We start from the raw sequence: 14,446 nt of genomic DNA on the forward strand, positions 1-14,446 counted from the left end.
CCCTAGTCATGACAACAATCTCAACAAATCCTTGCATACCCATTGAAATTCCACTGACCCATCCAGTTCCCTTTGATCTCCCTAGCATAACCTTAGTGGTACCTGTAACGTCCTACGTTTTTGGGTACCTTTAAACGACCCGGGTCGGGAATTTTCCCCCGGGTTAAGAATATTATTTTAAATAATATTATATTTTGTTTGTAAGTATTCCATGAGTTATTGCTAGCCAAAATATGAATTCTGTGATTTTAAAAGTCAAGATAAGACTTTCGGTCCTGGACCGACACAAAAACCCTGATCGGGTAAAAAAATCTCGGAAAATAAAATGAAAAATCATGGCAATTATATTTTGGGCATAAAATACATTCATAAAAGTTAAAGTTTGGTCAAAAATAATAAACTTAAAAGAAAATGGAAATTTTAGGGCATTTTGTGTTAAATGCCTAATTTTACCGAAACGGGGAATTTTATTCCATGAATGGACCTTAAGTTAAATTTTATTATGTGATTAATTAAATTAAATGTGAGAGACATTTAATTTAATTAATTAATGTTAAGTTTGGTGATTAAAACTTAATAAAAGTGAAAAAGGTGTCAAAAGCCAATTTGGACTTTTCTTCTTATGAAACCTTTATTAAAAAAAAAAAAAAAATGAAATGATCATATATGGCAAAGGGTTGGCCGGCCATGTGGTGTTTAGGTGGTGTGAACCCAACTTAATAAAGATAAAATCTCATTTTAACTAAGTCAAGTCAAGTGGGCAAGTGGGAGGAAAACACTTGAGTGTTTTTGAGATAAATTAGATAGTATATAACTCTTCCATCCCTCCCCAACCGACCACACCACCCTCTCTCATTCACTCATCTGATTTTTTAAGACCTTTCAAAGTGTTCTCTCCATTTTTCAAGCCCAAGAACACCAAGGAAACTTTGAGGCTAAGTCTTGGTCTAGGAAGTATTTTCCCTAAGGTAAACTTTCACTAATCTAGGTTTTTGTAAAGTTTTAAGCATAGAGTTTCAAATAGCTAATTGAATATGTTGTTGGGGGAAGTTTGTTAGGGTTTTTGAAAGGTTTTGAAGGAGTCAAAGCTTAGAGGAAGGTCCAAACCTTAAGCAAGAACACCAAAGAGGTAAAAAGTTTACTTTTGATGAGTTTGTTGTAGGGTTTTTAGTTTTAAGCATTATTTTGTATATCTAATGCTTAGAGTTTCTTGTTGATGATGTAATAAGGTTATGGTAGTTGTTTAATAATTTTTATGATGCATGTGTATTGATTTTTGAAAATGGGAACCAAAACCCCCAAGGGTTTTGTAGGATACCCTAAAACAAAACATGTTTTAAGCTGTGAATTCCAAGGGGTCAAACAGCCACTGTATATTGTTTTTGTAAAATTAAATTGTACTGTGATGTTGTTGAGATTGAGTACATAAAATTGAGCTTTTGAAACACTAAAAAATGTATAGAAATGAGTAAGTTATGATATTTCAAAGTTTAGGTAAAAAACTGTTTTTTCGTATTCTTATTTTCGGAACCAAATTTGGACAGCCACTGTATAGGGCAAATGAACCCAGTTTTTTCTAAAATTTTGTGGACATATTTCTGGCATAACCTATTAGTCCACTGTAAAATTTGGTAAGAAAATATTAAACGGTTTGAAAGTTATTAACTGTCAAAGTTTGGAAAAAAATAAGGTCATTTTTACCTCATTGTTGGAAAATGATTTCACCAATAAAAAATGCTCATTTTGACCTAAGATTTTACAAAGACCTAAATGGCATAACAAAAATGGAATTGGGAAATTTTGGAAACAATTGGGTAAGTAAATTTCAAGTTATGAACTAACGAAGTATGTAGTTAAAAATGTGAAAATTAGGTTTTTCACACTTAGTGTAAAAATGAGATTTTGGAACATAAGGTAAAAAGTAAAATTTTGCTTATTTCAAGATATAAATTGGTAAGTCTTGAAATCATATTTTCACTAAAATTATCCCTTTGAGTTTAAATGAATTATTTTTATTAAAGAGTTTTTATTCTTTCTAAAAATAAGAGATTTAATTTATTAATAGTTAATAAATTAAAAGAGGGTTTAAAACCCTATATTTTGAGAAAATAATTAAATAAATTATTTTCCTAGTAAGTAAAAATTGATTAATTGCTTTTGGAAAATTAATTAGTCAAGATGAGAAATTTATAACGGTTTTCCTAATTAAGACAAATTAGGCAATTTTCTTAAAACGGTTTTTAGATATTAAAACCTTAAGAAAAATAAAAGGAAAATTTAAAGAGTTTATTTTCTTTAAAAATAATTAAGGAATTTATTTGTATTTTCTGGATATAATACCGGCTAAAATCTTACATATTTTAACCGACTAGTCGAAAGTGCGGGTTAATGGCGATACCTTGAAAGAATAAGATTTTTAGCGGATTGTGGGAAATACCATTGTGATACCCGAGCCTAGGTATCGAGACCTTAGGATAGGTCTCCCCGAGACTTAGGGTTTAGTCTCGAATATTTTGTATAACTTTCCTTAATAGGTTTAAAACCAAATAAGGATTATAAATCCTTACAAATGACTTTTATTAAAATGACCAAACTGCCCAAAATAATAATAATGAATTATTAGTGCCATAATTAATCCGAGTATACTGTATGGATAACTACAGTATTGGCTAAGCGTAACTGGACTGAACGTTGGAGGGTGAAAACTTGCTGAGCGCTAAGGACTCCAAGTAAGTCAACTTATATTGTATGGCTGCAACATGAAATGATTATTGTCTTGTATGTTAGTATAGGGATACATGCACATATATAGGCTGTCATAGAAAGTTGCTTAGAGACGTTAGTCTAGTGAGTGCTGATTTAGAAAATATGAACGGTAGAAGTTCGTCATATCCTAGACGGTTGATCCCCGTCACACTGCTTGATTTTATTTATGTCCGGTTCATTACCGCGACGAGTGGCCATGAGATGAGGATAAGCTGGTTAAACCTAGGGGCGCCAAGATAAATGGGACCTAGGGGCCCTCATGCTTACTTAATCATTGGACGGTTAGAATCCGAGCAAGTGCTCTGATAAGTTATTCCCGGATAGCAGCCGTGAATATTGGCCATTCCGTGAGAGTGCCTAGAGATACTAGGGGTTTCCAAGATAGAGTGAGGTTGAACACCCTAGGGGCAGCTGGTCACCAGCACCACTGATTAACATAGAAGTCTCCGTAAAACCGTGTAAATTGGATTACGCTCTTGGATAAGTAGCGATGCCCTAGGTAACACGATAGTTACCCTTGATGAGAATATTTATTGGCTAGATCTTAGTGTGGAGACTCGGTTCTCTTTTATAGATTAGCAATTATGTTGGAGGGCGCGTTACGTCTGAATTGTTGGAAATTGTCGAGTGTTGGTCTCGAATTATATGGTGATATAATATATCTGCTTGCTCTGGGATTTTCTGAGTGCAGGGATATAATTGTTGATAAGATATAGTTGTGATATAATATATCTTCTTGCTCTGGGATTTTCTGAGTGCAGGGATATATTTGTTGATAAGATATAGTTGTGATATAATATATCTGCTTGTTCTGGGATTTTCTGAGTGCAGGATTTTTATCTAGATATGAATTAATTTATCCTTGGTTATCAGGCATGACCATAAGTTTGCCAGGACGCTTTAGCGTTCTTAAAATTGATTGTGTAGGGTCCGGAACCCTAATTCTCTACATGCTTTGTTTGAAAGTTGATCTTACTAAGCGTTTTCGCTTACCTAGTTGTTTCATGTTGTAGGTAAGAGCAAGGGCAAGGGAGAGCAGTGAGCGCTGGAGTCTTCCTTGCAAATGTACATGTGGACCGACCTTTTGGGAAGCCGTTTTATTTTTGGAAATGTTGTGTAATTTTCCTAAACTAGGCTCACTCTAATCTTTATAAAACATGTTTGTAACTAAATGTTAAGTATGGCCATACGACTTTTTAAAAAGTTTTTTTTTTCTATGGGTTTTTGAGACATTTTGTTAAATGAAAACATTTATATTTCTGCATTATTGAGTCTTGAAAATCCGGGTCGTTACAGTACCTACTACTATGAATAGGCACGCCGAAGTCACAGTCGAGTCCCCTTATCAGCCAACTGATTTAGACTTAGGACTATACTAGGGCCATCGCATAACTATCCCAACCAGTTCCTACCACAAATTTTTTGTCTGCACCACTCTGTTTCATTCTTTGGTAACTACCAACTTTTATAAAACACAAAATCTCAAGCCCCACAATCTTCTGTTCATTTGGTAGGTATCCCATGTCTATATCTCCATTAAAAGGTACATAGCACCAAACTCAAATAACATAATATAAAGAATAAGAACTAGAAGACCAACCTGTCATTTCCAAGGAACCATCTTCCGGCTCTGGCCGCCCCCAGGCAGACTCTTGAACCGAGGTTGAGCTATCTGTACTTCTGGATTCTTCTGTCTTTGATTTCGGACAATGTTTCATGATGTACCCAACTATTCCACACAAAAAACATGTCTTCACTCGACACTTACCCAAATGGCGTCTCCTGCACCTAAGACACATTGGATAACTTCTCCAGACCTCATTGCCGCCCTGGAGACTGTCCTGAACATCATGTCCGACAGTGGTAGAATTATCAGAGGTCTTTCTTTTCTAACTACTAGGTCCTCTGCCATTACATGCTCTTACAAATGAAGGGACCCTTGCCTGGCTTCCAGCCCTACGACACCCTCGCTCCATATCACACCTCCTGCATCCTCCATGGCAAGGGCCTTCCCTACCATCAGAGCATAAGTAGAAACCTCATGAACTGGAGCGACCCTAACTCTATGGGCCACTCCAGGGTTTAGCCCTCGAACGAATCGTTCCTTTCGAGCTACGTCTGTTGGCACCAAATCAAATGCGAACTTGGCTAACTCATCAAATTTGTCAACATATTCTGCCACCGTCTAACTTCCTTGAACCAAGTTCATAAACTCATTGGTCTTCGCAATTCGGACTGCGTCACCATAGTACCTGTCATTGAACAATTGTCAGAACTCATCATAAGAACATTTCGGGTCTTTGATACCACCTCCCACCATGTTCGGGCATCCTCCCGTAGCATGTACGTGGCACAAACCACTCTATCATTGCCTTCTCCTCCTATATAGTCAAGGATGGAGCTAACCATGCTCATCCACCGCTTAGCTCCGAATAGATCTAAACCTCGTTAAAAAATTGGAGGATTAAGCATTTGGAATCTTTCATACATTATTTTCCATCTGCCTCCACCCTCAGGCTGAACCAAAATTGATGCTAATGTCATAGAAACACACGGAGCAACATTTTTGGGTGGAACCCACTGTCTGAACCACCTAATCTCTTCCTCCTACTTTTGTAATCTAGCCTGCATATAACCGAACACTTGTTGCCAACCCCCGGGAACAGATGGAGGATTCTAGTCTTGAGTACTATCTGCAATCCCAGTATTAACAATGCCTGCACCCCTTGACTGTCTCTGATCCATAACTTCTAGATCTGTCTACAGTCAATGACTCAATCCATCAGATATGATCATCCCTTCCAGAACCACTCCCGAGCATGGCCAGACAAACAAGAGGAATAACAAGCACAAATATATATATATTGCTCATTCTTCCTACATTAACAAGCAGATAAAGTCATCCTATTAAGCAATTAGACAAATATTTCATTCAATACCAACAAACCCTGAGTCGAGCTTGTCTCTGGCAACAAGCACGTACATGTTCAGACAATTTTCCAGGAACCATAAACCTTGGCTCGCTCTAATACCAAGTTGTAACGCCCTACTTCCTTAGAGCCGTTACCAAATGAGTTTGAAACGTGCTAATCACTCGCTAATCGAGGTTATAGGTCAAAATGTGTAGTAAATTAAAATGTAACTTATTTAAATAAGATATTGGTATAAAAAGTCGGTCGTTCTTTTAGATCATGAAAAAGGGTTACATGGGATCCCATATATATTACTTGAAAACATATTTACAACTCAAAAGGTTACTTTACAGTCGGCCTAAGCGACAAAATCAATGTTCATGACCAGTTCCTCAAAATACCCCAGTCGTGGAGGCCAGATTGGCCAAACATGTACGCACCACTCCATGTCCTCTAACTCATGGTTGATTGATCTTTTCCTTGCCCTTACCTGCACCACAAAGCACCGGTGAGCCGAGGCCCAGCAAGAGAACCTTAAAGCACAACATACTATAATTTATCCCAGCAAATAAACACTTATTTAAACCGTTATTAGAATACGAAATGGCACAGTAGCATAACAACATCATATCATAGTAGAACAGCAACACATAGGAACATAAACATAGCATCATAGCAACATATTAACACATAAGCACAATAGCACAACATCTTAGCAGTACAATATCATAGCAGTTAAGTAATACAACAACATATAACGAAGCAGCCAACAAGCTAAACACATAGCGGCCATGTTGTCCCAAGCGCTTTACCAAGCCCTGGGTTCGAGTCCACACTGTGAGGATATCCCAGGTATCCTTTAGGGTCTCGCCCTGGCAACTTGCACTTCGCGTGCTAACGCTGCTCCCGACCCCTTGCCGTACTTGGCTCTTGCCTTTCCCAGCTCTTGCCACTTTCGACTCTTGCCGATTCATCACATTCACATATATGACATATCAAACCACAAGCAATACACATAGTACAACACACCACATAGCTCTACGGGTACAAACAGTTGTCTTACCTGTGTCCCAAGCTTCCAAGCACTGATGTCCAGAGCACAGTCCCCTAGTCCGAGCCTCGCTGTACCCTAGTCACAACGCATCAACATTATCCAACCATCACCCATTAAATAACTTTGGGTCATAATTCTAATCTTTGAAACATTGAATTCTATCAATCCGGGTGATAAAATCCGTCCTGAGCCTTAGCTATTGGATTCCTTAGCCTAAAACCTCCTTAAAGCCCAAAAACACACTAAGTGCTGTGGCCCCATGAACCCATGCCGCGTCCCGCCTCAACCAGAAACCCCCAACCCCAAAACAGGGTAGGCGCGCCACGGCCCAAGCCAACCCATGCCGTGGCCCGCCCTTCATCCTGGCCTCCTAATTGTTCTAGAGGGCCGCGACTCAGCAAGAACAATGCCGTGACCCGACCCTTCGAACCCAGAAAAATCCTCAATTTTTACCACGAAAACCCAGCCAATTTACCCTTTAATCAACCTAACAATCCAACTCAATCTTCGCAACAGTTATAGAGTGATCCTAGCAGCAAAACCCAACAAAAACTAACCCCAAACCTCATCTAGAACTCAAAGATGATTCTTCATCTAACTCACATGCAACACTCTAAAAATACCAGCAGAAATTCAACACAATTCAACAAGTTAGCAGCTTAACTTGTGCTTAATTGATCCTTTAAATTATTTCCCTAAGTCCCAAGCTTCTAGCCCCCAAAGTTCCAGCTTAATTCCTTAGTCCTTGGTAAGTTTTTCACCAACAAAATCCTCAAGCTTCTAGAGAAGAGGAGACTGAGAGATAGAGAGAGAGAGAGAGAGAGAGAGAGAGAGAGAGAGAGAGAGAGAGAGAGAGAGAGAGAGAGAGAGAGAGAGAGAGAGAGAGAGTCAGTTTCTTAAAGTTTTGAACACTTCCTCCCTTTTGTTTTATTTGACTTAAGTCTCTAAGGTTACCTCAAACGCTCGGGGTACCAAAATCGTCCCCGAGGGTAAAATGGTAAATTTCCCCAACATTCCCTCCTAAATGTTATATCCTTAAATATATCTCCAAATATTTATTTTCCTAACTCGATAACTCAATAAAACATCTTATGCTCAAAATACCCCTCGACTCACCCCGAGTTAAGTACTCAACCTCGTTGTGGCTTTCTAGCTAAACAACTCCCTAGGACTGTCTCGGATCGTGCAACACAGATATATCACAAATATATCAAAAATACCATAATTATTACATTTATGCCCTCAACGGGCTAAAATTACAAACATGCCCCCAATAACCAAACGGGGCCCACATGCATTTCTAATTACATACTCATCAAAATTCACATATAATAATATTAAATCACTTATTGCCCTCCAGGCACGCTAATCAAGGCCCTAAGCCTTATTAGAAAATTTGGGTCGTCACATCTCCTTTTTAAAAATATTCTCCCACACCACAAAATTTGGAAACTTTTTCAAGATTTTGAATATAGTGAGATAAAACAAATAAATTGCATTCTATTTTTGTTAGTCTTTAGTACTCAGTCAACAAGGAATATATTTAATTATATTAATTATTATTTTTTGTTTATATATAAAAAATGCTGAGAATAAAAAGTTAAATTGGCATACCATATGTGTACATGTAAATGCCAAATCCTGTTCAAGAGCAACATGATAAACATTTCTTCAAAATTTAGAAAAATGAATTATAATTAGAATACTAAGTGATGATGATAAACATAATTCGAAAAGGAATACACCAATCACAAAAAATATTTTAATCAAATCATTATGTGTATGAGTCTTACAACATTTCTTACATAGTCTAGACAACATGCATTTGTGTGTGCATGTGTAAGCATATTGGCGTTTCTTTTTGGCCTTTTGAAGCTAGGGTCATTGCCCATGTTAGGAAATTGTAGCCTTTTTCAATTTGTAACCATAATGGAGACTATGACTCTTATACTGATGGTAGCTCTTTACACGAGTAGAGTATCCTTCAATATAATTGCTAATTACTTGGTACCAATGCTAATTACCTGGTACCAACTTGCTCAATGTTGGATTTCACACATCAGTATAGGTAGCACTTTTCCAGATTGGAGCCTGAAGAAGAAACTGGATTAAGGAATGCTCATACTAAATTGACAATAATTTGATCAAATATAAATTGGAGGGTCCACAAAATTTTCAAATATAGTTTTTACTCCTCATAAAGTATAAAAATTATAAAGTTCATTCTCCAAATATTGAAAAATATGGTAAACAAATTTCTTCCAAACAGGACAAGAGATTTACACAATCACATATGCAAGGCAAGGTAATCAAATATTGGTAATTTCAAAGAAAACAAACCCCCAAGGATTTCATGAGGGAATGAAATCTGACCGTGTCTAAAGCTTTAGTAAAAATATCTGCAATTTGTTTGTTAGTCTCAACATATACTAAAGTCAGAGTTTTATTTCTAACAAGTTCCCTGATAAAATTATGAAGAATGTCAATATGTTTGGTGCGAGAGTGCTGAACAAGATTTTAGGAGATATTAATAACACTTGTATTATCACAAAAAATGGTTAAAGTTTTTAGATCAAACCAGTAATCAACCAACATTTGTTTCATCCACAAAAGTTGAGTACAACTACTCCCAACAACTATGTACTCAGCATCAGCTGTTGACAAGGAGATGGAGTTTTATTTTTTACTATGTCAGGAAATAAAATTGTTTCCTAAATAAAAACAACCAACACTTGTACTCTTGCGACAATTGTAATATCCGCAATCACTAGTAAATGTATTTTGGTAATATGACTTAGGTCAAGGTATTATGGTAAATAGTATGATATTATGAGTTTAATTATATGAATTATGATATGCATGAATTATGGTGTATGTTTATTTTATGAGTTCTGTCAAGCAATCCACACACATTAGTTTCTTCAAATATTAAGTGTAATAGAAGGTTTGTATTGGGGGTCAAAGTAGAATTATGGGTTTTATGATAGAAAGTGTAATTATGAAAAGTTAAAACTATTAGTTTTGGTTGGAAACTACAATAAGGGTCTTAAGTGATTATTAAGGATAAATTAGAGGTTGGGGACAATAAGGTATTTGGTTTATACCATTAAAATCAGATTAAGTAATTAATTAATAAGTACAATAGGTTTAGATGTCGTACGATTCTCAGACTCTGGCTTTGCAATAGACTAAATGGGAAACAGACCAAGAACAATCTCTCATTCTTGATCTGAGTTTTTAAAGCTTGAAGTTTGGAGGAGATCATCAATCTGGAATATTGAAGGGATAGGAGATTCCATAGACATCAATGGTATAAGATTTTGGTGGTTGGATCTTGATCTGTAGGTGTTCAAAACTTTTGTTTAAAGTTGTCAATCTACGTTTTTGAAGTTTTGAGACTACTGTTATTGTTTATGGGTTTATGAATGTTTAATATAGGTTTAGGGTTTTTAATATCTGGATTCCAAGGGTTAGAAACATGTTAGGATAGTTATTTTGGTGGTTTAGGGTCGAGATTTTACAATTTGGCTCGATTTTCAAGTTTAGAAATCGCAATTACGATCTTCTAAATTAGAGACCTAGCGCAACCGCATCTAGCCCTGGCGCGACCGCACTACTTGATTGGTTTGGCCTAGTGCTCTGTGAGCGCGACCGTGCCTAGGCACTGGCGCGACCACACCAATTTCCCAGAAATGTGATTCTTAAGGACTTTTATGTACCTTTTGCATACAAGTTTTAAGACTTTCTCAAGGATAATATGGGGATGACATAGTCTTAAAAAGAATACTAGTTGGTCTAATTATGGTTTTGTTTGGTTGAGGGTTTTAAAAATTTGATGTTATATGTTGTGTTTAGGCTCGCTGATGATACTTGAAGAGACACGTTAGGGTGTGTGGACCGCTGCTGCTTTTGAGGTAAGAAGAGTGGACACCTGCACACAGGGTGTATGCTTGACATACTTTATGTTAGAAGCTATTTTATACGATATGTTTATGTTAATCTATGATTGTGCTAGTGAACGATTATGTTTAATGAGCTTATATGTAATTATTGTTATGTGTTGTGTATGTGTATGTGATAACTGCTTGACATGCTTATGTTTTAAAATGCATGTCTACGTTATGAAACCGCATGCTTATGATATGTTGAAAATGCATGCTTACGTTATACGACACTTGTCCAATTCAACTTGGGTTACAATATTACATGATTTATGTTATATTATCTTTATTATTATTGATTTAAAATCCTGGTTAAGGTTATGGGGTTGTGTCCTACACAACTCTTCTTGTTTGGCTTTGGCTCATGGGTACTCTATGCTGCTCGTAAAGGCAAAGATGTGGTTGAGTTGGAGAGCTTTGGCGGAGGGCGTACATGTCAAGGATATAACGACCATAAGGGATCAGGCCTACATTGGATATTTACTAAGTATTTTTAGAATAATGTTTTAGTTTTATCGATTGGATTTAAAGTTGTTTATTTTATTTTATTTACAAACTATGAAACTTCGGAGTTTCATTCTTTTAAATGTTTGAGTTGTATTTGCAATCAATTTCTATAAATAAAAGAGTACTTTTATTGTAAACCTCAATTATGGTAATTTTCAAATTAACGCTTCAAGAAATTAGGGCGTTACATTTGGTATCAGAGACAAATTTTGTATCCTGTAAACTATCCTGACATGTACTCTCGCCGCTGAAGACAACCTTGACTTATTGCACTGTAAGCTTTATTTAAGTTTGTTTTGGTTATGTGATTATTTTCCTTACGTGTTTTAATGTCGTATCTGCATGTATAAAGTAGCTAGCATGGTTTGTGTGCTTAGGGTCCCTAAGGGTCATCTAAATAAGACTCAACGAAGGAAGCTCGCAAGAAGGATAAGGATGCAGCATTTTGCATAATGGAGTATCGAAAAGTTAGTGGACCATTGTGTGATGGTCAATCAGTGCATTCAAGACATGGTCTAGGAGGGAGGACTGTTAAGCTGTAAGAAGAAGTACGAAGTATTTAGAGATATGATTTATTCAAGAAGGATGTGGGAAGAACTTCAGGTGGTGTGAAAGCATGTACAAGAGAGAGCTCGGGAAGGTGCTAAGTACAACTGTACACTTAAGGCCTTCATAAGACAAAAAGGGTTCGCAATGTCTAATGAACCATGTGATCAAGGAATTTCTGTAGAGCTATTAGATAAGCTCAAAAGTTATTTTCTTGTGCATAAGATGTGGTTGTAGACGTTTCGTTGTATACAGATTGGTTTTAGTTGCCTTTTTCTTATTCTTGGTTTGTGAACTTTTGTGAATGATAGATGTATCAAGATAATTTTGGCTTTATGAATAAATGGAGATTAGTTGTTTGATGGATTTAAAAGTATGTATTTGTTCCTAATTTGGAAGTGTTGCACTAAGATACATTGTTGGTTTCAGGAATGAATTGAAACCATGGCTCCTAGGAGGTTAGTACAAAGGAACGCTGAGTTGAATCGCAACTTTGATGACCAACGTGTTGTGAGACCCAGTACACGAGCTAACCATAATGGAAACCCTCCATCAGGTGATGGGGGGAGTAGGCTCGAGGAAGATCCTCATATTGCCTACCAAAGGTTGGAGGCGCAGTTTATGGACATGCAAGAAGACATGAGGAAACAGGTTGAGGAATTAAGAGAACTAAGACAGTTGAGGCAGCAACAAGCTCAACCAACACCATTAATCAGAGATGTTCAACATCCTATAGCACTAATTGTAGCTATTCCTGAAGTTGGCAATAATCTAGAGCCATTGTAATAAAGGTTCAAGAAGCAACATCCTCCAGTGTTTGAGGGGAGCGATGATCCATGGAAGGCAGAGCAATGGATGAGCATGATGGGGTCAATTCTAGAATTCATGCGAGTTGAAGGAAATGATAGGGTAGCCTGTGCAACTCACATGCTGAGGGACGATGCAGGATTCTGGTGGGAAGTGATCTCCCAGGCAAGAAATGTTACTTCAATGACTTGGGCAGAATTTCAGAAAGCATTTAATGACAAGTACTACAATGTTGCAGTACGAGCATCAAAGGTTGATGAGTTTGCTACCTTAACCCAGGGGAATATGACGGTGATATAAGACACACTAAAATTTGACAGACTTGCCAAGTTCGCGAAGGATTTAGTGCCAACCAATGCAACAAAAGTAGATCGGTTTGTTCGAGGCTTAATGCTTATGATATCCAGAGATGTGGAGATTGTATTAGTAGGGGCAATAATACATATGATCAAGTTCTGGAAATGGCCATCACTGCTGAGAGAATGGAAGACAGAATCAAGGAGGAAGGTGCTGCTAAAAGAGAGGCAAGAAAGAACGCCTCCCAAGGTCATAACTCTAATGATCAAAAAAGGAAGGGAAGTGACCAGGCAGGGTAGTCAAGCCAGGATAAGAGGGCCAGAGATAATGAAGGAAACAATCGCACTGGTAGCAAGGAATGGGTACAGTATCCAAAGTGCGAAAAGTGTAAGAAGCGCTACCAAGGTGAATCCTGGGCAACGCGTGTTATGGTTGTGGTAAGGAAGGACACATCAAGAGGAACTATAATGGTTAAAATGGTTACACATTGAGGTGCAAAACACTTAATGATTTCCACTAAAAGAAAAGTAAAAACATGAGATTGTGTAGAAGGCATCTAAAAGCGACTTATATGGGTCTAAAGTAATACAATGAGATATCCAAACATTCCCAAAAAGTTTGGTAGCATTTAAAGAAATTTTAAGACCATTGGAGGGGTCCAAAGTAAGAGAGGGTGGCGATACGTCGCCCCCTTAAGTGGTGTAGCATTGCCAAAATGCGAAGGGCTTCAAAATCCCTAGCAGGCGATGCATCACCTGCTTGTTGGTGATACATCGCCTGAGCGATCTTTTAGGGTCGTACAGTTTACGTAAAATTCTCCAAATGATGTGTTTTAAATGCTCTAATCCTATTGGTTAGACTAATGATGATGCCTACACTATATATATGAGTTATTAGAGTTGAAAAGCCTTGATCACACTTTCCAACTCTCTCTCTAACCTCATTCTCTCTCTAGCTTTCTAAGACCAAAGTTTCTCCAAGAAACTCATCAAGCTTTGCTTGACTTGAATGAGTTTAAGACTTGTTAAATCCCAAATCTCATTCTACTTAGTTGAAGCTTCAAGCAATTGGGAAGGCTTGGAATAGATATTTTGGACAACAATATTCATATTGTGTATAAGCCTTAGAAGTTTCACAAGTTTGAAGATTCAAGTTGCTCAATACAAAGGTTGTATCTCTCTAATCCTAATCTTATATTTTGTCATTCTGTTATGTTTTTCATTGTTGGTATAGATGATTAAATGCATCTAAGTTCATCTCATCATCATTTAATCGTTTAGTTTCTTATATTCAAGATTAACATTCATATCATGAACGTGTTTCTTTGATTATCAAGAATTGAACTCATACTTTAAATTTTAATATTGATTAACATCTAGGGTTTGGAATATTGCATTATTATCATTAATCATTGCTGATTTGCAAAGAGTAAAGCCATATATTCCTAACAATCAAAATATCTATTTCTAATTACATTAAATTTTGTGTTTTGTATTATCATCAATGAGGGAAATTGGTTCATCTTCTACAACCTTCAAATCCTTATTTCAAGATTTGGTTTGTGTTGGACACATAACCATGAAAGATCAAAGAGCGTTCTATTTGGAATTTCTCTT

At 36.9% G+C, this 14,446-nt stretch overlaps 1 long non-coding RNA gene across 1 annotated transcript; it reads left to right on the top strand.

The window, feature by feature from the left end:
• Positions 1 to 415: 415 nt before the first annotated feature.
• On the top strand, positions 416 to 4,020 carry LOC133816348 (uncharacterized). Its single transcript, XR_009885175.1, has 3 exons — positions 416 to 968; positions 1,051 to 1,129; positions 3,780 to 4,020. It is a non-coding gene; the product is annotated as an uncharacterized LOC133816348 (long non-coding RNA).
• The last annotated feature ends 10,426 nt before the right edge of the window (positions 4,021 to 14,446 follow it).

This window comes from Humulus lupulus, chromosome 2 (assembly GCF_963169125.1).
Source record: "Humulus lupulus chromosome 2, drHumLupu1.1, whole genome shotgun sequence".
Lineage (NCBI taxonomy): Eukaryota > Viridiplantae > Streptophyta > Magnoliopsida > Rosales > Cannabaceae > Humulus > Humulus lupulus.